This window comes from Bactrocera tryoni, chromosome 4 (genome assembly GCF_016617805.1).
Source record: "Bactrocera tryoni isolate S06 chromosome 4, CSIRO_BtryS06_freeze2, whole genome shotgun sequence".
NCBI classification, from domain to species: domain Eukaryota; kingdom Metazoa; phylum Arthropoda; class Insecta; order Diptera; family Tephritidae; genus Bactrocera; species Bactrocera tryoni.
The window spans coordinates 51,237,676-51,262,811 of NC_052502.1; the positions used below are offsets into that span (position 1 = coordinate 51,237,676).

At 34.0% G+C, this 25,136-nt stretch overlaps 1 protein-coding gene and 1 pseudogene across 3 annotated transcripts in view; one reads left to right on the forward strand and one right to left on the reverse strand.

The window, feature by feature from the left end:
* Positions 1 to 25,136, reverse strand: part of LOC120773797 (zwei Ig domain protein zig-8) — a 586,297-nt gene that overhangs the window by 482,149 nt on the left and 79,012 nt on the right. The window lies entirely within an intron of this gene.
* On the forward strand, positions 1,437 to 12,278 carry LOC120774596 (annotated as a pseudogene).

Here is a 25,136-nt window from a genome sequence, read left to right on the forward strand (position 1 = left end):
CTACTATACCGATTTCAATGAAATTCGGTATATAATATTTTCTTAACACCCTGATGACATGTACAAAATATGGGTGAAATCGGTTCACAAGCACGCCTTCTTCCAATATAAAGCTATTTTGAATTCCATCTGATGCCTTCTTTGTATAATACGAGTATAAACATTAGGAACCAATGATGATAGCGGAATAAAACTTTACAAAAATACGGTATTTGAAAAATATGTAAATGACGTATTATGAAATCTCGATTATCACTTTACCATGCGAGAGTATAAAATGTTCGGTGACACCCGAACTTAGCCCTTCCTTACTTGTTAAATATTGAGATACGTGATACACACGTTCCTTGGAAAAAAAAACCGAGTTTGCAGACTGTCGTAATCCGGCCTTTGCCACGTCTACAAAATGGTAAATTAAGATATAAAACTGTAATTGAGCACGGGATAACTATATCCTATAGCAAAAGCCACTTGTGGGCAAAAAATGTTGAAAAATGGACGTGGCAACGCCTTCTAAACAACTAAAGCTACAAGGACTACATTCGCTTAGTGCAAATACTATAAGAACAAAGGCGAACGCAGGCGCCCCAAAAACAAAGTAATTGAATTTTTATGTAATAGAATTTAATTCTACATAGTCATTTGAAAAATTGTAATTTGTTGTTTTCAAAGCAATCTTTCTGCCGACGATGTATGAATATGTAAAATAAATGAATACTACATTAGTCACTAACAGCGTTGCCGTTTTGATACAATTGTGTCTTTTTTGATACTTTTTTTCTAAATTTTGTAATTTGATTCTTTTTTGTTCACAAACGGCCTATTTTGAAACTTTTCTGCTGATAGAATTTAATTTTTTGAAACCTATTGTATCTGGATAGTATTAAAAAGTTGTGGGAATGTAGGCCAATTAAAAAACCCAGAAAAATATAAACTGGACAGAGACATTTTTTTAATTTACTTCAAAGTAATGAGTTTGCCTTATAACGCTGTGGCTGCTGAACTGGATTTTTTTAGATTTAAGGGGAATTGTGAGTCGAAAATGGACTTCTTTTGAAAATTAGTACTGAACTGAAAAGTCGCCAATAAGGTTTCTATTATTATTTTTAGAGTTTATTGTTAATCATAATACAGGAAAAATAAAAACTCATTTATTATGACTTTCAGTTTTCGTTCCATGAGCAAACTGTTGTGAAATAAATTTAAATTAAAAAAAATTATGCTATTTGCAAAAAAATACTTGAGTGTCTTAACTAAAATGTCTATATTTTGCTTTGTTGATTGCAATCCAATCACCTCAATTTGTGATTGCTATGGCGATACTAAAGCCAATTTTTGCATTATCAAAACACATAAGCCTATGTTTGCAGCAAACAGACTGTGATTTGAGCAGCTGCGTTGCTAATGCAAATAATTTGTATGCTGAAATTAGTGAAATGCGTACGGATTCTGAACAATCGTTTGAACTAATTTTTGAATCAGTTAAAACAATAGCCGCAGAATTACATTTAGAAATCAAAATTCCGCGTTTGGCGAAACGGCAAACTAATCGCGACAATTATGAAGGCGAACCGGAAGAATATTACTGCAGATCAATTTATATACCTACCGTTTTTAGATCATTTTTTGGACCAAATCAATGAACGATTTTTAAAACATCGAGAGCTGCTTTCCAAAATTGAAAACATTTTGCCAAATAAATGCATAAATCTTGACGTTATTGAGATGCAGGAGACTGTTCGTGTTTTAGAAAAGCAATGGTCCGCTGATGCAGAAGATCCCGATGATTTCGTTGCTGAATTTAGAATGTGGAAAAGGTTAAAAATCTTTTCTTCAGATTATATTTTCTAACTAAAATTTTGAATATATTTTCAGGAACTGGTTAAATCAAACAAAGAGATCCAAAACTTTTTTAGACGCGTTGAATTGTTGCGATGCAAAAATTTTCAAAACAGTGCATCGTTTTTTAAAGATTGGAGCAACAATCCCCATATCTGTCGCTTCAAGTGAACGCTCGTTTTCCTCACTTCGCAGGCTTAAAACATATTTAAGAAATAAAATTGGAGAAGCACGCCTGAACGGAATGGCTCTCTTGAATATCCATAGAGATATAGACGTGACGTAGGAAGAGATTTTAAATGTTATGGCCCAAAATAAAAGAAGATTAGACTTCAATTTGTGAATAAAATAAAGAAACCTTGTCTTTTTACCTAAAAAATAATTTTTTCCTGCGTTCGCCACTGTATAAGAATTCCTCTCGATAGTGTGAAAATGCATGAAATGAATTGTTCAGTATTGTTTGGCATTTCATCATGGAAAGATTCACGCCTGAACAACATTTACAAATCGTTCAACTTTATTAATAAAATTCACATTCTGTGAGGAATGTGTTTCGCGCGCTTTGCTTAATTGATGGTCAACATAATCGGCTTACTGAGCGTCCTATACGCAACACCATCACCCATCTGGAGGCACAGCATTCATTATTGGATAATATTCGACCGAATAGACTACGTCCATCACGCAGTGAATAAAATATAGCAGCTAAGAGTGTACAGGAAGACAATGAAGAGTCGAGTCGTTGGCGTTCGCAGCAATTCGGATTGACGCATTTTACGACGACATCTTATATTGGAAGCATACAAAATACAGCTTGTGAAAGAACTGAAGCCATTCGAATTTTCTTAGCGTCATCGCTTCACTCTATGAGCTCTTGAAAAGTTCCTAAGAAGATCAGACGGTTTCGAGTCAAATTTTGTTCAGCGATGATCGCCATTTCTGGCTCATTGGTCATGCAAACAAGCAAAGTCGCTGCATTTGGGACAAAGAGCAGCTTGAAGAGTTTCAAGAGTTGCTATCTCATCCAGAAAAAACAACGGTTTGGTGTCGTTTGTGGGCCAGAAAAATAATCGGTCCATACATAATAATACATTTTTCTCAAAAAGTACATGCTAGAAAAATTTTTTTAAGAAAAATGTATTAAAATATTTCATAAAAATAATATGTAATGTAAAGATCAATTGGTTTCCCATACAAATAATTACACATTCTCTGCACAATATGCTGAGTGGATAACTAAGTATTACTGAATGTTCTAAATTAATTAATATTATGTGCTTCTCATAAGAAGCTTCTTACTAGTAGGTCGAATACTACTATTTCACTGTTCAAATCAGCAATAATTTCGCACAAAAACTAAACTTGCAAAAACGATTAATTTCGCCAACACGCTGAATCCAAAGAAGCAGTGAAAGCGTTAATATGCATGCTTCTACTACGCTTGTTATCCACATGTACATACATATGACGAGTGTCTGTGCATGTGTTGGTGTTGCGTTACAGCGGAAGTGATTCAAACGCAAAGGAGTTCACACAGCGAAGCAGCTAAGACCAAGACCAAACCGACATAAACCGCATACAAACAGTATTATGCAGTCTCAAACGGGCGCACACAAACACACCAAACAAGACGCAAACCACCAACACAAGGAGAGCGAATCACTCGGCTAAGTAGTAAGGCGGATGGGGCAAAACGCAATCACGGCGGCGAACTGAGTGAATAACAAGTGAGCAAAGTTGCTGCTAAGCCAGCAAAGGATACCGCAAATGCGGAAATGGCAACAACAACAACAGTAGCAATGACTGTCGAAATGTATGCGGAGGAGAAGCAGTGAAAGCAACCAAGCCGAGTCATACAAAGCAGCGTCTAGCTGCCAATATGAAAAACGCCAACTCAGAGCAACAGCTTTTGTTTCTTTGTTTATAACATTATGACAGTTGTTGTAGCTGTTGTTGTAGCCTTTGTTTTGTATGTTGCTTTTGCTTGTGATTTTCACTGTTGCGTCGTTATCAACGAAATATTTATGCACATCTCCTAACGATGTTCGTAACGTTTCATAGCGCACATTTAAAATAATAATAATAATACATAATATTAATAATAACATTAACAAAGCAAACCAAAAAGCCGTGAAGCGACCAAAAGAAGCAGGCCGCAGCGACCCGTTAAGTGCGTTGCCGCGGGTTTAGAGCATTAGAGCCAAAACAGAGCGGAGGTGTGAGAAATTCGTTGGCGTTTTGCGGCAGTAAGCAGACTATTAACATGCATAATTCGTGGCGGTGGCACGCACTCTTCAAACACTCACACACACTAACGCAAACAAGCAACTAAATGCAAAGACATACACAGTTACTCACATAAGCAATGCCACTCACACACACACACACAAACTCATAAGCGAAAATTTTTTGCTACTGTTTTTATTGTTGTTGTTGTTTTTTTTTTTGCTTTCATGCTTTGAGCTCCATGGCGTTTGTGAGATAATTTATGTTCATTAACACGCGCTGCCGCGTTGCCTACTTTTGTGCGCCGAGGTGTAATGGCTTTATGTGTTATGCGGCAGCAGCAGCAGCATCAAAGCAACGGGACCCACAATAATGGCGCTAAAATTTAAATCATTTATATCTCTTAAAAGTTGTTGCTGCTTTTTTGTTTGCTTATTTATGCTTTGTTTGAGTTGCCAAATGCTTGTGAGACACTCGACGCTCTTGTTCATGTTGCTTTCAAAAATTTAAATGCCTATGCAAATAAACTGATACCCGAAATGGGATGTTCCCTGTGGATGCCGATACCACTGAGCATATTTCAATGACAATTTATGGTTTGGGTGGACTTTGTTGGTATGAGGCAAATGTCCATTACTACTGAGATTATATTTATAATTGACAGTAGCTTGAGTACTTTGAATTTGGGGGACATAAAGGATCGTTAGAGCGCAACACTATTAGAAAAACAAATTGGAGCGATCTACATTATATGCGTGGTAGAACAAGCCTTACGAAAATATTCTTTAAACTTCATAAAAAAAATATCCACAATGATTTATAAAAATTTCAGGTAATTTTTATGTTATTCAAGAAACGCTTCCAGTTTCTGAAACTTTTTCGATCTCTCGGAACTTGAAAATTAAACTTTAAGAAAAAATAATTATAAGTCGAATTCTATTATCAGAAATCTAACTAACGTTTACTAATTGAATTGGTGAGTTGAAATCGCAACCGTTTCGGTACACATTTAAGTTTATCTAAATCCGAATTAAACTATGCGTTAGAAAGCAAAGATGTTAACAAACAAACCTTACCTCTGCCTTAAGATATGGCAGAAATATAATGCCCGTTATTCTCTGGATAAAATGCTTTATACCGTGTATTACTCAGTATAAAGCTGTTTAGTCAAAGGAACCTAAACCAATATTTCTAATCTTTCCATAAAGCTACATAATTTTGGCTTGAATTCAAGTTTTAGATTTACTTTATGGCTTTCCTTCCGAAAGTTGTCTTCCAGAGTTGGTGCGGCTGGTATTGCTAATGGGCGAAATCGGTTTATTGGTAGGCGCACAAAATGCATTAAGCAAAAAAATATAAAAGGTTATAACTAGGCTCTAAATTAAGATATAAATCGTTATTTGGTACAAATTATCGCAGTCTCCTCCTGCACTTCTACAGCATCTATCGAGAATGCAAGAGGATCAAAACACTGATAAACACAAGATCACCAGGTTATGACAGAATTATTGAGTTTGCACTTAAAGCGTTACCCGAAAACGTAAGCAAGATGATTTTCAAGCTTTCTAGCGGAATGCTCAGACTTTGTCATTTCCATCGCAATGGAAATGTGCTGAGGTTATCTTAATTCTTAAACCCTAAGGCAGTGTTCTCGCCCCTGAGCTCAACATTCTTAATACAGCAGATCTTCCAGTGGTCAACTCTGACGCCACAATGATGGCAACCTATGCTGATGATACTGGACTGCTAGCATCCAGCTAGTGCTAGGTGGCAACCTTAATACTGCTTCCAAAAAACTGCAGTTACAACTAAATGCTCTAGAACAGTGACTCTCCAAAGGTAACATTGGTATCTATACATAAAAGTCCGTACAAGTAGTATATACCCTCAAGCACAAATTTTACCCACAAGTTTCTTTATTTGGTCAGTTGTTACCAACAAACTCGTACGCAAAATACTTGTGGATTACAATTGATAAGAGGCGCATTTGAAAGATCGTGTAAAAATAAAGAAAACTCAGCTAAGATAAAAAAAGGTGCGTGGAGTCCCTACGCGCGGATGAAGTTATACTTCTTAGTGATATTCCAAGAAATGCATATCATTTTGTATGAAAGAAAACTATAAAACTTAAATTCACATTTTATAAATTTATTATAATTTATTATCTCCCCGAGCATACCTTTGCCAACAAGTCGTCTTTTCGCGACGATGGCAAAAGCTAAAAATCATAAATTGCACAACTTTCTGGTGCTTCTCGCAAAAATCTGCGTCGATATGTATTCACGATCATACGTATACATACATACATATTTACGCATGTTTGTAGGCAAAGCTGCTAAAGCGGCAAGGGGTGACAATCGGTGGCCATTACTTTACTTATGCCATAGAAATTCTATTGCTACGAATATGGAAATGACAACGAAATAATGTAAATATGCATACTTCTAAAGGTCATTAACTTCTTTGAAGAAATGAATGATCCTGAGAAGTATAGTCTTAACTTTTCAACGGCCAACGCAGAGCGTTTCAACCAAAAGGGATTCATTCATTAGAATCACCACTCAGAAGTCGTTTTATCCGTTGTAAGCAAATGATTTTCGAAGAAACATCATTTCTAATATGCCATAAGGCGAAATAAGAAATGAACTTCTTAACCTTACGCTGTCAGATAAAACGAAAAAATACCTTGTCATTGTAGGTCGATTTCCAAAAAATGGACCAACGCAGAGTATTTCAACCAAAGGTCACATAAAATAGTTGAGAATTCGCAGAAATGAAAGACAAAGGAAAGAAAAAGCAGTATAACTTCAATAATGCACAAGCATACAAACATACTTACATATGCGCAGCAGCAGCAAGGAAAGAGGTAACAATCGGCGATCCATTGTATATTTCTTTCTGCATAACCAAACCATAATTAGGAGAACGCAATTCAAGTGTCAATGGTGGTCTAGGTGGTAAGCGGTTGGAAAGTGACGACGAGCACATTGGAGGTGCGTAGTTCGAAGATCAACAGAATTGATTTTTTTAATTGAAATATGTCACCACCCAAAAATTGAAAGATTGTTCTACAAAAACAACAACAGCATAAGCATGACAACATTGTGATGTTGGTAGAAAAGCCGAGCTGTGCCGAAAGAAACGAACGAACGATCGCCGATTGTCACCGCTTCGCTTGCTGCTCGAACATCTTCGCAGACAAGGTTGCGTAGATTCATATTGAGCAAGGTTGTGCAACCTGAATCTATCGCAACCTTTTCCGAACTCGTATAAGAAGTATAACTTCAAAAATTGGCGCAGCTATACTGATACCTTAGACCAAGATCCCGCCCCCGTCTGAAGAATAAGTTGCTAATTTTTAAGGTCATACTTAGGCGGATCTGGATGTAGGGTATTCGAATCTGTGGTAGTGCAGCGAATTCGAATTTAAAAGATATTCAAACTTTTCAAAATAAAGTTCTGCGCACCATAGTGGAGGCTCCTTTCTTTGTGAGAAACGATATCCTCCGCCGGGATCTAAAGTTATTTACTGTTAAGGCAACAATCGAAGAATTTAGCAGACGTTACCTCTTCTGTTTGGAGAAATGCGTTAGAAATATTTAACTTTACACACAAGTTGGTACGGAAAAGCCTAGACTTCACGAACTTCTTAACCAATTTCAACTAAATTTGGTGCAAAACTTTATTTATGGCAGTAACTTTTCCAGTCCATAAATACCGAACTGGTGGACCCGATGCCTACATTTGAGTTCTTACAGAAACCATCAGCCAAACTCTGATGTATTTTCTTGAAGTTTTAGGAGAGTTTTTTCCTGACAATAACGTTCCTTTAAACCAAAACTGGGTAAAGTTAGTCCGCTTGAAACAATATTACAATTTTCGAACTTCCAGTTTACTTTCTATCACATATACTGGCCGGCATGTCAGATATCTTTAGGAAATTGAGAGAGCATCTTTCTTTACATAATAACATTATGTCCTTGTGCCTAAAATATTACTCTAAGCGCCACTTTTACTTAACGAACGTATATCAAACTTCCAGTTGAATTTACATTGTATATATTGTACTATCCATGTTTTTAACACTTTTGTAGTCATATTACGAGAATGCACCAAATAAAAAAGTTCTATAAAATTATGTGTCCTTGAAGTGGAACGGAAAAAGGCAAATTTCTTCTCGTAACTTTTTCTATTTACCCTTGTAGCCATTTCAAAAGTAAACGGTTTTTTGATAAACACAAATTACATATATTTAGAATTTCTTTTTTATAAAATCACGGCTTTTCAAAAATAAAAATTGATTTCTTCAAAATTTTTTTTTAATTTTGCATGCATTATAAAGAAGAGAGTTCACAAGATAGAGACACATTTAACACACTCATGTCCGACGCTGCCTATAAGCAACATTGTACTTATGCTGTTATAACTCCCGTTATTCATATTATTTTCGTTAACGGTTTTTTTGTGCAGAAGACGAAAAAGTCTTGTAATTGTTCAATTGTGGGCTTATTGTCCCTGTGTCTACACATGATCACAAATATTTTTTAAAATACCCTGCGCAAAATAATAAAATAAAAAGTTGAATAAAACAGTTTTTGTGTTATATAGTAAGTAATTTTTGTAACTAAGTACAGATAAGAGATTACAAACAAAAATAGGCAGCAAAATTAATTGAAGTTTGACCTCACTACTTTTTCGAATACGATAATGGCCTATAGACAACATCCTGTAACTCGCAAGCCGGGACTCCTAGGGCTTTAGAATTTTGGTCGGTTCGTATTAGGGTCGCGATAAAAACATATTTGTACTCAAATATTTTTTAGCATCGCTCATTTTAATTCGGGCATGCGAGGGTTAACCGACTAACAAATTAACAAGAGAAATTTCAAATAAATTGACTGATTAAAATTTGAATATGGTGAAAATCGCAAAAAAATTAAAATTTATAAATTTCGTAGCTTTATAGAGAAATGCCGTGCAAAACAAACAAAATGTCACCCTCGCTGGAATTTAATTTGCAAGTTTGAAAACTTAGCCAAGAAATGGAAATTGCTGTCAGGTTACAGAAAAAGCTTTGTTCTTTTACTTAGCTATTAAAATCTCCTCTTGTGAAAAATAGCACTAGGCTTTGAAAGAAAGTTCACTATGATTTAACATTGCTTGTTCAGCTTAATGATAAAGTGGCTTTGTAGTCTCGAAACATAAAAAGTAGTCATAGATTGGTTAGAAAAACATTAGGTTATTGTACTTTTTCAATCGAAACATATTATATCTCCAATCGAAATAAAATAAACCATCAGGCTGCGTTTATCAGATCTTCCATAAACTTTTTTCCAAACATGTATATTGGATTTTTCAATAAGGCACTACAAAAGTTGACCGATGCCGTCGTTTGCCCTACGCCATATTTTTTCGCTCTTGTAACATTTCTCTTTAGTAAGTTTTGCCATTTCATCATGGAAAGATATACGAACCAACAATGAGTTGAAATTATTAAAATTTAATACCGAAATTGGAGTCAGTGGCCTCTTAAGATTATTCCGTAAGCGTTAATGACAAACTTTTTACTATTTTAATGCAATGAATTTGACACATTATTATTGCCATCATATACCTCATCAGTATAACCATAAAAGTGCACAATACAACCAAGCATAAAATTTAGTTTTTTTTAATTCACTTAAAAAAGTAATTTTTATGAATAATTAAAAAAACTTAAATTTACCGAAAACAGCAAATAAAATCCGACAAGCTGAAAAGCCTGAAAACACTTATCGGATTCGAAACTCAGAGCAAGTGTAAACATAAATATGCAAGACCAACAATAAAAACAAAATTTTTGATTTCCATTTGAATACAAATGTGTTCACTTATAAAGTTCACTTTCAGGTGCAACCAGGATATTTTACGAGCTTTTTTGCTATTATGCTTGGTAAGTACATATTTACCCTTTGCACGCAGCTAATGAATTTTTATTACCCGCATTAAAGTGAGCAGTTAGCATGCTAGCGCTTTATGATGTATGTTTTCAGAAATCCTATTTCATGCTATAAAATAGTACCTATTTATTTATATATGTATGTGTATGTGCGTGTTATAGGTAAAAACTTAAGCGCTGAAAAAGCTGCAATAAAAATGGCAAAGTTATAGGCGTTAACTCAAATAACAAGAACTGTGCAATCTATGCTCGAGCGGACAAAGTCATTTGTGTTTTTCGACCCTATGCCATAGGCACGCACACACACATACGTGCGTAGAATTCGGTATAATTTGTGACTATAATTTTCGTTGATTTCATCAATTGCCATATTTTATGATATCATTCAAACTTTTTCAATAAATTTGTTGCACTTTTACATAACCGCCATGGCCATGCGCACTTTTTGTGCATTCACCAGCATTTGCTTATATAAGAAATATAACTGTATATGCTTATGCTACGCTTTTTATCATCACCATATAAAACGTAAATATTTTGCCAACTCTGTTCTTTGCCACTTTTTCCTCTTTTTCCTCTTTGTTTTTATTCATCGCATTATTTATTTACTGTATATTTATTTTATTACATCGGCAGTTGTTGCTGTTGTTGTGGGGTGTGGTTGCATGTTTGCGTGTATTTTCGGTATTTACAGGCGTTTGATTGATGGCTTCCGAATATCGTGCAGATTTTTTTTAAGTTTTTTGTTATACGCAGTACACAAAATGAAATTATTGCTATAAAAAGAAATTTCTTTATATTGCGTCCATAAAAAAACTTATGAGCATATTACATTGAAAAAGAGGCGAGATTTATGTGCACAAACATTTTTTCTATCTCAAATTGACAAAGCATTCAATCTTCAATATAAATTTTAGCATTGAATTAATATTGCTGCTCGGTGTATACACATATTTATATGTAATATATAAAAATGGTATACTATTATATATATTAAAAACGATATTTGCCAAGATAGAGTTGTTGAGTACACATATTATTACCTTAGTTACTTACATTGATAAAACCTTGCAAGAAAATACATTTTTCAAGAAAGGATCTCCAGATATCAAAATTGAGTCATTTAACAATTATTATTGAATTATGGTGTAGTTCTGCTTAAAGAGTTAAATGGTACTGGCTCGTCCAAGATCGAGATTAAACGCTGAATATTCAAAATTGCTGAACGACTCTTGCTATTAAAAGCAATGTTATATCTAATTTAAGGCCAGCTGACGTACAGTTACATATATTTATTGCACAAAAGAACGACTTGAATCGTGTGCACAAATATAATTATATACACTTTATAGCCGTCAATTCTGCTAGTTGGGCTCATATAATACAAGCTTTAGAGGCTCTAAAAATGCCAGCGTACCTCCTGCGTATCATAAATAACTACCTGTCGAGTAGAGTACTGCATTATGACACGGATGAAGGGGTGAGACAATATGAAGTTACTAATGGAGTATCGCAAGGATCGGTGGTGGGTTCACTTCAATGGAAAATACTCTATGACGGAAACCTTCGTCTTCCAACATCGAAGGAAGTGGAAGTAATAGGGTATGTTGATGATATTGCGGTAACAATAGTGGCAAAAGAACTGCACCAAAATAAGAACCTATGCAGCACTGCTGATCTAAAAATTAAGAAATGGTTGACAACAGCAAAGCTTCAATAGAAGCAGAGCTAATTTCTAGCAGTAAAAAAGTGGAAACCTTCAAATTTGATAAAGATGCGTTCAAAATTACGTCACAGCCATATCTTAAATACTTGGACGTAATAGTTGATACGAGAATGAACTGCAAAACATCTTGTTCTCATCTTGTGGTAATGGAAAAAATAATGCTGAACATGTCTTTTTTCGCTGTCCAAAGTATGAGATAGATAGGAAGATTTTAGAACCCAATCTTCATAGGAAGATTTTAGAAACCCAAAGCAGGTGTGGAACTACGTTAAGCACTGGGCAGCAAAGAGCATTCAAGAGCAGCGAAGACTAGAGCGACTGCGATATAGATCGAAAGCCCTGAGACGTTATAGCCAATAGGCTTAGCTTGCTCTGCCATGTAATACTTAACAATGCGCTTATGCTTTTCTTACGTCACAGATGTCGGGAGCATACAAGCGAACTGCGCAACGATGGTTGTGCCATACGTTTTAAGAGCCGTAGAGGGACAAACATTTCAATATCTTTGGAATCTTATGAATAAACACAAATTTTTTTGCAGATTATTAAAGGAGAATATTTTTCGCGTTGTGTCACATACTTTTCGGTTTTTTTTAGCCTGAAAAACACATTAAAAATTTCAATTGTTTAAAAAAAAATTATGTAAAATATTATTATTTAAACAAATGGATTGTGAAAAAATATATATAATGTAGCACGAACATTTTTCTTTGACTTCACAAAATTTCATCGATTTATCTGCAGTAAATTATGAGAAAAAAATTTTACAAATTTATCATGCTCTAAATTTCAACCTTCAATAACTTCAGCAAAAAATAGAACTTTCACGAAATATTTAGATCACGGGGTATGCGTCTGATCCCCTTCTAAATGAACTGCTAAATTTCAAAATCGGTGATTTTGAGAAATTTTCATGGACCAATTGATGTGGTTTGATCCATATATAAAACTCAGGTTAACAAGACGTGTACATCCGTGATGAAACTTGGTCTTACAACAGTGTGAAAATATGTGAAATCGGATGATAACTTCAACCACCAGAACTGTTCAAGCCCCCAGGTGCCGTATGTAAGGACCCCAGTTCCTATTGTGAACTTTCTATCAAAAATACCGGTCAATCTGCAGAATATATTACAGAAACCAAAAAAAAAAAAAAAAAAATAATGATAAAAAATATGTTCGTGTCCCAAGAATGTGTTGAAGCGGATCAATAATTCTCTTAGTTGTCATACACCTAATAGAAAAATTTTCTAACTTCCAAATAACAGTAGTATTTTTCTAATAGCAGTATCTGAGCATTTAATAAAATAAAATCGGGTGACAGCTTTCCCTAGATGCCAAATAACAAATATCAGAACTTTAAAACAGCCGATTGGCTATAAATCGCATATATTGGTGATGGTATGTGGGATATTTTACTAATAGGCGGAGACCATATATTTCCTTAAGCGATGTGTTATATTACCAAAAATAGATCAAATCGGGTAAATACTACCCCTATCTACTATATATGTATGTATCTAATATAGAAATTTCACTATTCACAATGATTTTTCAATCCTTCCGCAACAATTTTAAGATTCAGTTTTTCTACGTGTAATTAAGTATGAAATTAAATCAATTGTGACTAGATAAAAAATTACATAGTCCCCTTCTTAAATGCCACATTGTCCAAATATAATCCAATTGCCACTAAAATAACTAAAATAATATTAGTTTTGATACATTCATTTGCACGTATTCAGTCAATTTATTAAAAAGATATTTAAAAGACTCTATTTTAGCTAGAAGCCCAAATATCATTACAGAATATCTTAAAAACCGTCATCTCCATTAGCAGAAAATAGTACATTTTTTTCATTTGAATTTCCTGGAAATGTGGCATTGACTACTAAGTTTTAGTCTTAAACTACGTGGCAATAAAAATGTTTTGAAAATGCATTCTTCTAATTTAAATCATTACATTCAAAATTAAAAAAAAAAAGTTATTCAAATACTATAGTAAGGTTGATCACAATATGTTTTTAGATATAACCTTTACTTTATTACATACAATGCACAAAATTGAAATAAAAAAAACTTCATAATAAAAAAACACCAACAACACCGAACTGTTTTACTGCTCCTTCAAGCAAAAGATAATAAATAATAAAGCATGTGACAAATAGAAGAGATTTTACAGCCGGTCAATTGATAAGAAATAACGAAATTTCCGTTCAATATTTTATGCATAAAAACATTAATTTTCCAACTTTTGGAATGTTAGACAAGATAAACGAACAATCGAAAAGGAGGTGAGCAATCAAATTGACATAAAATGACAACAAAAGATTTTCTTCACAAAAAAAAAGGAATAAAAACAAAAATCTTCACAAAACAAACGCGATATGTTAGTATATGCGCCATTGCGTTGTTGTTGTATATTTTCACGACTTTTCATTTAACTGCTTTTTCGCCATATAATTGTGTAGCACGCATAAACAAGTGAAATAGGGGTGCTACAAGCAATATAAACAAGCAATGCCATGACAAACTGATATGGACACCACGTCGTATGAGCAACATGACAATACAGTGCCGCGCTAGCATAGCTTAACATGCAATACATAAATTCGGCGTCACATATTAACATGTGTACACTTGCATGCACTTGGGTGTATGTATATGTGCCGAAATAAGTGTTTGCCTGTTGCCGTTATTTGTTTTGGCAACACATTTACACATGCATACAGTCACATATAAGCGCCAAATGTTGCTTCATAAATGAATGAAAAGTACATAAAACGATATGTGCACATCAACGGAGACACATAACCGACATTTGTTGCATGTTTTGTTATGTAAATATATATATTTTTTTATTTTTTATCTCTTTTTTTGCATTTGCATTTCATTTCTTTCTTTTCCTTGTGTGGCCTTAAGGGTGTATGTTAGATATTTTGCTGGGTGCGACAGGTATTTGTATGTCAGATGTGTATCTTAGCAAATAAAAGACTGCATTTTATAATCATAATACAACCAAATACTAGTAGCTCTTTGAAATAAAAACAATAATAAGAAGACATTGTAGTTTTTTTCTTCATGAAATCGGAACATGCTTCAGACTGCTTACATTACATATCGTCACCTAAAATACAAAAGAACATGTCATCAAAAAAACCGAAATTTAAATTTTTTTTTGCTTACGTTTCACTACAACTCATAACATATATGTAAGATTAAATTTTCAGCTTCCGCTGTCAGATATAACCAACATATAACCAATATATAACCAATATATAACCACTATATAACCAATACATAACCAATATATAACCACTTTATAAGCATATATGGAATATTTTCCGTTTTTCAAAAAAAAAAAATCCAAAAAATGTAGCTAGATTTATAAAATATTTCTACTTTTTCCCTTTTAATTAATATTCAAATCAACCTTCATTTTCCCCATAAAACTCTTAGGAAAATAAATTTCTGATTGCCATTTGCTATTTGCCTTACTTATCTTTGTCTGCATGTGTTTGCCATGCACTTGAGCATGTAGCATGACAACTGTTCTTAACTTTTGTGCCCCAAAGGCATTAGAAGTGGTTGCAAAAACTACAAACAAATTGTAACGGACAGACAAGTAGTTCTGCAGTTATGTGACGGTCACAACAGATTTTGTTGGTTGGCATGTATTTACCATTTGTACGCTCGTTAAATGAACATAGAGTTCAATATAACAGCAAAGACAAGACAGCAAAAAAAAACTAATTCAGTTTAACAAAGTTTTGTTTAGAAAAATTTTTTCAGCCCAATACAACAGTTTGTATATAAAAGTTTTCAAGCTCAAACTGCAAACATTCTACGCAAATGCGCTACTACGAATTTTATTTTCAATATATTCTGGTAGAACAGTTTATACATACACATAAATATACATGTATATAAATATCTATCTGACGATACACAATGGGATTTTACCGAAAAATTAAATTTTTTAGTGACAAATTCTTATATTTTACGATTTTTACCATAGAAAGAATTAATAAAGTAAGGAAAATCGTTCAAAGGTGTAATATTATGGAAAGTTTTTGCAACAAAAGTCACCAGAAATTTATTTTAATTATAAACTGTTCTGGAATCAACTGCTTCTATTCAAATTTGTATGAAATGATCGAATTTATAAAGCAAAATATAAAATTAAGAAGCTTAAGCAAAGACTTCTGGGAGTAAAACTTGTTTTCTGGAACCTCTTCCACCTTTATGTTCATTAAAAAAGATTTTCAGAGATTTTTTTCTCTCTTTCTGAACCAAATTGTGCGGAAATTTTCGTTGGTTTTCATTGCGTGCATTAGAGAGATATTATATTGCTGGCAATTTACTCACAGCTGATAAAAAGTGGAGAATGTAGAAGTTATTTAAAGTGAGAAAAGTTCTCTGAACGTCACTCACTTGGGAGTGAACAGAAACGATTCCTTTACATATGGTTCTAGCAGACATGATTTCCGGTCTTAGACTAAGTATCCTCTAGGTAGCCAAGAAACATTCGTTTGAACGCGAGCTAAAGCGAAAGGGCAAAACTTCCCTTCCCAGAATTGTGCGCTAGGTTTGGGATTAGCCTCAAGAAAAAGTAGAAAATAGCCTTGGATGAGAGACCGATAGTTGTCATTACAGTATTTTTTTTTTTTAATTTTCTAATAATATTATTTCACATTTCTTCAAGATATCTGATAACATTAAAATAGTTTTTTCAAAATTTGCTGGTATAATTTTTTTGAAGCATTTTTAGGTTAATTTTCTCGGAGATGGTCATATGCATTCATGATTTTATTACATTAATATATGCATTATTTTATAAATAAGTATGATCAAATTTTGGAACCACAAATTCATCGATGAGTCATTTTAACCATTTTTTTTGTCATTTTGAGGTTAGATTCTTATGAAAGATGTGCTTTATTTATTGAAATATATTAATAAAGTATAGACACAAAAAATTAATGTCCAATGATAACAATTTATACATTGTTTCCTTAAAATTATATTATGCTCTCTCACTGTGCGCCACGTCGTATAAGTAACCCAACTGACTGCATGCAATTGCAATGTAAGCGCCGAACAAATATTTGTTGCGACTACTTTGACAAAGCCGCTGTCCACTCAATATAATTTAGCACGACAGTTGAAAATTAGCCAAACAACATACTTGCGCAGTCAAATTGGCATGTGTGTTAGGTTGGGTATAACATCCATCCATAACGTCCTACTAATGACACCGGTTTTGCACAAGCGCCACATGTGTATATAAATTTCAGTTGCTTACATGCAAACATGTAAGGAGGTATATGCAATACCAGACTGGCTGCACTTCATCTAGCCTATTTCCTTTGCATGAAATCAATTTCAATTACTGAAATTTCCTCTTGCCGAGTAGCCAATCTACCTTACGCTTATGTTGTTGTGCTACAAAATAGCAGCCATGACGAGACCAAATACAACACAGTTTTGTGGCCAAAAGTTTTAATAGATTTACAAAATCTGACATTGCTGGCTGTCGCTCAGATTTTCGGTATATGTCTATAAATAAGCAGCATGTGCATGGTTTGGAGCTTTTTGATGAAGAGTAGTAGCTTTTCAAGTCTTTAAATATACGAATATTTTAATGGGAAAAAATAAATTATAAATTAAATTGAAAATTCTTACTATTTTTTACTGAAATCGATTTTTTTAGCAGTTTTATTTTCTAAAAGAATCGGTGATGTATAAAAATTTATCAAAAATGGGTGAAATTTTAATTTGAAAAGAGATAGACATGTTCTTTATGCTCACCGAAAACTTCTGAAATTAGTTAAAAATTCTGATCTGCAGTGATATATTTTTTTCTGTACATACATAGGGTTTTTAGCCCTTCAATTCGGTGTGTTAATTCTCTGTTCGATATTTTAATAATATACAAATATACAAGGTATCGATAACTTTTTTTTAGGTTTTCTTTAATCTGCCCTCATTTCCATTATCTTATTTAATTCACTTCTAACCAAATCTCTTTATATGTTGGCTTTAGCCTTCAGACAATACTAAAAAGATCAGACAATACCAAAATTAAATTTCCTCCTCAAGGTTGATAGCCTTTACTGTCTCGCAAATATCTGTCTAGGCATCGTAATATTTATTTACTCACATATGCATGTATGTAGGTATGTATGTACTTTGCCTTGCATGTAAAATAAAGAGTATATACTAGCAGATATAAAATAGATATGCCTTCAATTGCAAATGGTCAGACGTGGCTAAATGCAAACACAGACTTTCACTTTTATTAACTTTCGTACATACTATCACATATGCATACATTCACTGTCATCATGTAATTTAATTAGCAAAAAGCTGACATAAAATCCGCAGACAAATTAATGAAATAAAAAGTTTAGTACACACTTTGGTAAGCACAATTATTTTTTAGAGACTGGCAACAGCTGCTAGCCGAGCAGGTTTGAGGTGGAGGTTAAATAAAAATGATATACTCGTAAATAGAAATATATATTCCAAATAGGACAAATAACGCTAACGTAAATTGAACGTTAAAGTCTTCAATTTTAGAATACAGCGAAATTTATCATTTTTTATATTTAATTTGTACAGCTTAAGCATTTTCTCTTAAGGAAAAATAAGGTTTTTAAGTGTTTTTCTATTTTTTTTTGTAAAGAATGCATGAAATCTCAAGAATGTTGTTTCTAAATTTCAAGTCAATTCAAAATGACGAATTAAGAGTATTTTTATAGTACTTCTATTAACGCTTTACAATAAATTTCAAAACTTAAAAGCATTTTTTCTACAACTCACACTTTTAAAGACGGTTCCCCTCACAACTTCAAACCTATTGCAGCTCAAAAATGCGAAAAATGTGAAAAATTTAAATTTCTAAACCTCAATCTTATCGCTTTTCTCGAGTAAAGCGATTATCTAACAATATAATTGTGCTTTTTTAGATCTCAAATGACCCAGCACCCAGTAATGAGGTACAGCGCAGTTCAACTTTTTTCCGAGGAACCCCAGAGAATTTACTATATATTACTATGTCGTATTTTTAACGGAATATTCTTCAAATGAAATACTACATAAGCACCATTTTTTTTAAATTTTTTTTTATAAAAACTAATACGTAAAGCCTGGAACTGTACGCAGTAAACTGAACCTTACATAAGCCAAGCATTTTCTACCAGTTGTTTACCAGCATTTGGCAGCGTTCTTTGGCTGCTTCGTTTGCTACTGCCAACATTGGCACCACATTGTGCCAAGTTTTTTCTCAAACAATTCCAGATTTTCTATGTGTATTCGTTATGACTTAAATACTTAAATTTGTATTTTATACTTTCTTTCTTTTGCTTGTTTTAATACTATTAACATTGCTAATAAAAAAAATATTCCCTTTCATTTTGTGAAAGCATGTGTGGGTGGGTGAAAGCAATTAAAAATTGACATTTATTTTAAATTAACCATATTTTGATAAGAAAGCCTTAAAAAAGAAATTAAAAAAGATAATCATAATAATAATAGACAAAATTCTTTTATTTAAATTTAATTTTACAATAAAACAAGATTAATTAATAGAAACCTCTCATATTGGAGAAAATGTAGGTTTAAGTTTAAAATTGGTTAGTGAATCGTAAGCAATAAAAAACGCAATTACGATTTTTTGATGATGAATCACCTAGTGTGGCAGCCTAAAATATTCGATTTTGGGAATTTAAAATCCAAAAACAACTATTTATATCAGAGTTTCTTCTCTCAGAATTTTAGATTTTACACAGACAATAATTTATGTTTAAGGTTTTATTATGTATGATTATGGGAGAAAGAAAAACTTTAATCCACAAGTTTTAAAGTAAACTCACTCTATTATCTGTCTTCTAAACCTTCCCGTGCTTCTAATGAAGTTCAACAGTACTAAAAGTTAAAGTTTTATTTGTGAAACTCTGAATCGTGAGAAGAAACTCTTGACCGATAGTTGCTATTATTTTCCCATACAAAGCCTTCTATTTGCATAGAAGATGCTTTATAGTCTCCTCTTCTTCTACCTCTTGACAGCTTCTACAATAGTCATTATATGGTATTCCTAGTCTACCTATTAGATAGTGACCAGTACTACAGAGAATGAAATAGTCGGCATCGGCGGCACATATTCCATTTATGTCATGTTTGCCTGGTTGTTGAACAAGTCAAATATTGACAGCACGACAGTGCATCGTACTACTTATGGTCAATTTAATCGGTCTACTGAGTCTAATATTCGCAACACCATCACCCATCTTGACACCCAGCATTTATAATTGAATTATATTCGACCGAATAGACCACGTAAAACACGCAGTGTAGAAAATACATATATCAGCCGTAGCTAGGGGTGTATACGATGACCGTGAAGAGTCGATTCGGCGGCGTTCGAAGCAACTCGGACTAAGTTGAAAGCGTACAAAATATAGTGCAAGGACTGAGGCCGCTCGACCTTTTCATGGGATATTACTTCGTTCTATGGGCTCTTGAAGAGTTCCATAAGATCCTACCTTTTCGAGCCAAATTTTGTTCAGCAATGATGCCCATTTCTTGCTCAATGGGTATGTTAACAAGCAAAATTTCCGCAATTAGGGCAAAGTGAAACCAGAAACGATTCAAAAACTGGTCCATTGGTCCATATTTCTTCAAAAATGATGCCGGTGAGAACGTAACCGTCAATGACGACTGTTTTCGCGACTTGATAACCGACTATTTGCTGCCTGAAATTGAAGTTCCTGATCTCGGCGACATTTGGTCTCAACAAATATTGTAAATTCTCAAGTCCATGTGGCCAATCCCTCTTTTATTCAGGCCTTGGAGCAAAACATAACGCGTGTCATTCGCCAGTTAACAGTTGAAACGCTCGAACAAGTTACTAAAAATTATACTCAACGGAGGGACCATCTGAGACGTGGCCGCAACCAACATTTGAAAGATATAATTTTCAAAAAAATAATTCCAAAGCACGTTCTTTCGAACGATAATAAACGTTCCGCATTTAATTTGAAGTTTATATGTTTTTTCTTTAAAAAATTTAGGAAACCTCGAATTTAATCACTCTTTATCACGAACAAATATAAAGCTTAGTTGAACTGTGATGTATGGAAGACAAACGGTACCATGCTAACTATTGTAACAATTTTTAAGTCTTATTATCTTTAGCTTTCTTTTACAAATAGAAGTACTGGCAGATATTAAGTACCTGAAATTATTTGCAATAAGTTTACTTCTCAATACTTCCAATTCTTCTTAATACGACCACTACCCATAATCCAATTGTCTTTGCAATTACAATGAAATGAGTACAATGTCAGTTTTACATTGTTTTATACTACTATTAACTAAAATAATAACATGTATCAGAGCAACAAGATTTATTAAAATATTAGGTGCTAATTAATAGGATATGCAATGATTTCTAAGAAAATTTATTTCTATACAGTCAAGATGTCTTAAGTTATACATAAATATTTTCCAAAACTACTTATACTGAACGATATTTTAATGACTGGCATTAAAAGCAATTTATTTTCCACTCGAATACCCTTTACCACATAAATTTATTTACTAATTATTGTCATACAACTAAGTACATATAAAGTCAGGCATTTATTTGCACAATAAACCAAGTCAATTTCAAGGTGCCATTAAACAGAAGTATTCAGTAAATTCTCGTTAAATAAATGAATTTGTTATACAAGTCTGGCATTTGTTATAAGCTCAAATATTAGACATATGTATGGCTAATTACCTTTTAATATGGATAACTGAGCAGACAACTTGATTGCTGACTAATAACTGCGGGTATCGCATTGCTTAATACAGAGTAATTTGTTACGAATAAATGGCAATATATATTGCTTGACAAATGTAATAATTTGTTGAACGAAATGCGATACAGTTATTTGCATTACATATATATTTATGTTTGCATATATAAGTGTATACACAAACATAATGTAAATATGGAAGGCTTATAATCAAATTATATGATAATTTAGCACTTAAGCAAATGGCTTACAGAGCTGACAGGCTTTCCGAAAGAGCACAAAAAATACTGGTAGCATAATACACACAGATACTCAAAGGTAGTAATCATTACCGTTAAATGGCAATAAGAAAATCGCTTAAATTTTACTAGCCTGGCGGGAGTATCAGCCAAAGGAATTGCAATTCGTAATTATTGGGTGCGAAATAGGCTTTTGGCCACAGAGTCAGCATATAAATATATATTTTATAGCCCGAAATTATTGGTAAATACGGCGAGTATATTGAAATGCGCTTCAATTGAATTATTATATTTGCTTTTATTGGCTTTATTACGCACACAATGACCCTTGATTGTGTGTGTGTGCAGTTCGGTAAGCGTGGTGTTGCATGTGGCACATTAACAAACAATTACGCGCACACTTATGAGCCTTAAAGGTGTGCCTTGCCACATAAAGCTTTGAGCCAACAACAGGTGCCGCCGCGCCGCCACAAGCCCAACATGGCTATTTAGTGGTCTAAAAGTAAACTATCTGCAGCCATGTGTGCTATATATGCGTATATGAGTGTATGTATGTAAGTGTGAACTATATTCAAACGTAAGCAAATCACTGTATTACTGTGTGTATGCATTTTTGTGGTACGAGGCGTATACTCGAAATTCACTCGAATGACTAAATGGCTGCTGGAGTATATTAGCAGCGAAGAAAGTTTCCATAAAAAAGGGAATTGTTTATATTTTTATAAGTTCTGAATATAACATGGTTCAAATGGCCACCACGACTTATTTTGCAGGAACGAATTCATTGAACCCAATTTTTTTGTACTTTTTCCATTAAATCAAGTCGTATGTCATGAATTTTAACATCTGAAGCTTCAAGAAAGTTTGGTTTATTTCTAAATATCAGTAACTTCAAATAACCCTACGAGAAGTACTCTAATTGTGTAATATCGCTACTTCTTGGAAGCCATTCAATGTCACAATTTCTTGAAATAATCGAATCTCCAAACTTTCGTCGTCATAGTACTTCGGTTGTTGCTCGTTCTTCATTGTGAGTAACGGTGTCATCAGCTTCCAGAACGGACCGATGATTGAACCAGACAAAAAAACATACCACACTGCCGATGTTGGTGAATTTAATAGTTGTTCATGAATAATATGTGGATTTTCTTTGCATCAGAATCGACAGTATTGCTTATTTACCCCACCACTTAGATGAAAGTGAGCCTCATCGGAGAAAATGATTTTCTTAAAGAATCACTATCGTTTTCAAGTTGTTCCAAGGCAAAATCGGCAAATTCACGATATTTACGGTGGTCCAATGGCCTTAGTTTTTGAATGAAAACAATTTTTATACGGATGCAAGCCCACGTTCTTTTCGAACTCCGGCAGATTGTGGTTGAAACAGTCCCAATTTTTGAGAACTTCTTGGAATCGAAAAATTGCGGTCTTCAGCAACACTTGCCTGCGATATTTTCATTACTACGAGCGGTTCTTTGACTTATTGGCACTCCAACATTATGTAAAGGAAATTTAACAGGGTTTTCAATAGAGACGCTACAAAAGTAGACCGATAGGGACAGCTAACGATGCCATTTCTCTTCAGTAAAGTTTGCCATTTCGTTATGGAAAGATATACGATCCAACAAGAAGCCGAAATTATTAAAATTTACTACCGGAATTCGGAGTCGGTGGCCTCAAAATTAAGAGCGCTACGTCCAATTTATGGTCCTATCAGATCAACAATTGATCGTCTAGTGGAAAAATTGAATCGACAGGCATAGTACAAAATGTTCCCGTGCCAGTGAGACAAAGAAGTGCACGTAGTGTCGAGAATATTTCTGCTGCTAGCGCATCAATTGAGGAAGACCCAAATCAGTCTCTCACACGTCGTTCTCATGCGTGGCAAAAAGATCTTGGCTTAAATCCTTACAAGATTAAATTGACGCAAGAACTGAAACCGCTTGACCACCAGAATCGTCGGATTTTCGTGAATTGTGCGGAGCAACAACTTCTTCATTGCCAGATTTCCATCGTTAAATCGTCTTCAGCGATGAGGCTCATTTCTGGCTGAATGGCTTCATCAATAAGCAAAATATGCGTTATTGGTCAGGCAGCAATCCACACGTACTCCATAAGTCAACATTGCAACCCAACAAAATTACGATTTGGTGCGGTTTATGGGCCGACGACTTCTTCTTTAATGATGAAGATAGTCACGTTACTGTGAATGGGAATCGCTACCGCTCAATGATAACAGAATATTTTTGGCCCGAAGTAGATGATATGGACTTGAACAATATTGACGACGCCACAAGCCACACAGCCACAAAGCGAATATCACAATCGATTTGTATATTGAATACCAAGTTTGGTGAACGTGTTATCTCACGAAATTGAGCAGTCAATTGGCCGCATCGGTCGTTCGATTTGACGCCGTTAGACTATTTCCTGTGGGGCCACGTCAAGTGTATGGTCTATGCCAACAAGCCAGCGACGATTTATGAACTTCGTACCAATATCGCAGTATCGGCCGATTTATGCTTGAAAACCGTCGAAAATTGGGTTCAGCAATCGGACTTTTTCAAGCGGTCCCGTATTGACCATGCAAAAGAAATCTAGCTCCATACATCAAATGTACTTACACAGGAACAAAGAATTTCATTGATATACTAAACGTTTTTGTTTCATTTACACTTTCTTTCCTTACTTTTGTGGCGCTTTTATTACTCCCTTTTACAATCACCGGAGAGCGCAAATAAAAAAGCACTAACACTAGTGTGATTACGATAATTCTAGAACATGCATAAATATGAGACATTGGTTTTATAATGAGCCAATTTATATCATGAAGTTTGATTACAATAGGGGAAGTAGCAAAACACTGCAGTTCACATAAACGAAAAACGATAAGAATAATTGAACATCATATTAGATTTGGGTCTGATCTTTCCTGTCTTCATTCACAATCCCTAGGAATACAGTGTATACCTCAAGAAGATCGCAAAGAGTAGCGGAACTAAATGAAACTACCCATCCGTTCGCTATTTTGTTTTGTGCTTTTATGAAAAGAGCAACTAATATGAACGACCTTAATTCAGGCTGTGAACCAATCATACAGCAGTCGGGATTACATAACTGAAATATACACGGATTATTAATCTGACCGGAACTCAACTCAACGCTTTGTTTTTTGTCACTACAACAACTACAAAAACAACAACTAAAGCTATCAATGTTTGTTTTATTACCAAAATTTTTTTCTTAATATTGGAAATTTGAATTATAATTATTTGTCCTCTGCCTGTATTAACGCAATAGCAAAAAAATTAAGTAAAAAACTTTAAAATTTTCCTGATATTTGTTATTAATAAACAATTAGC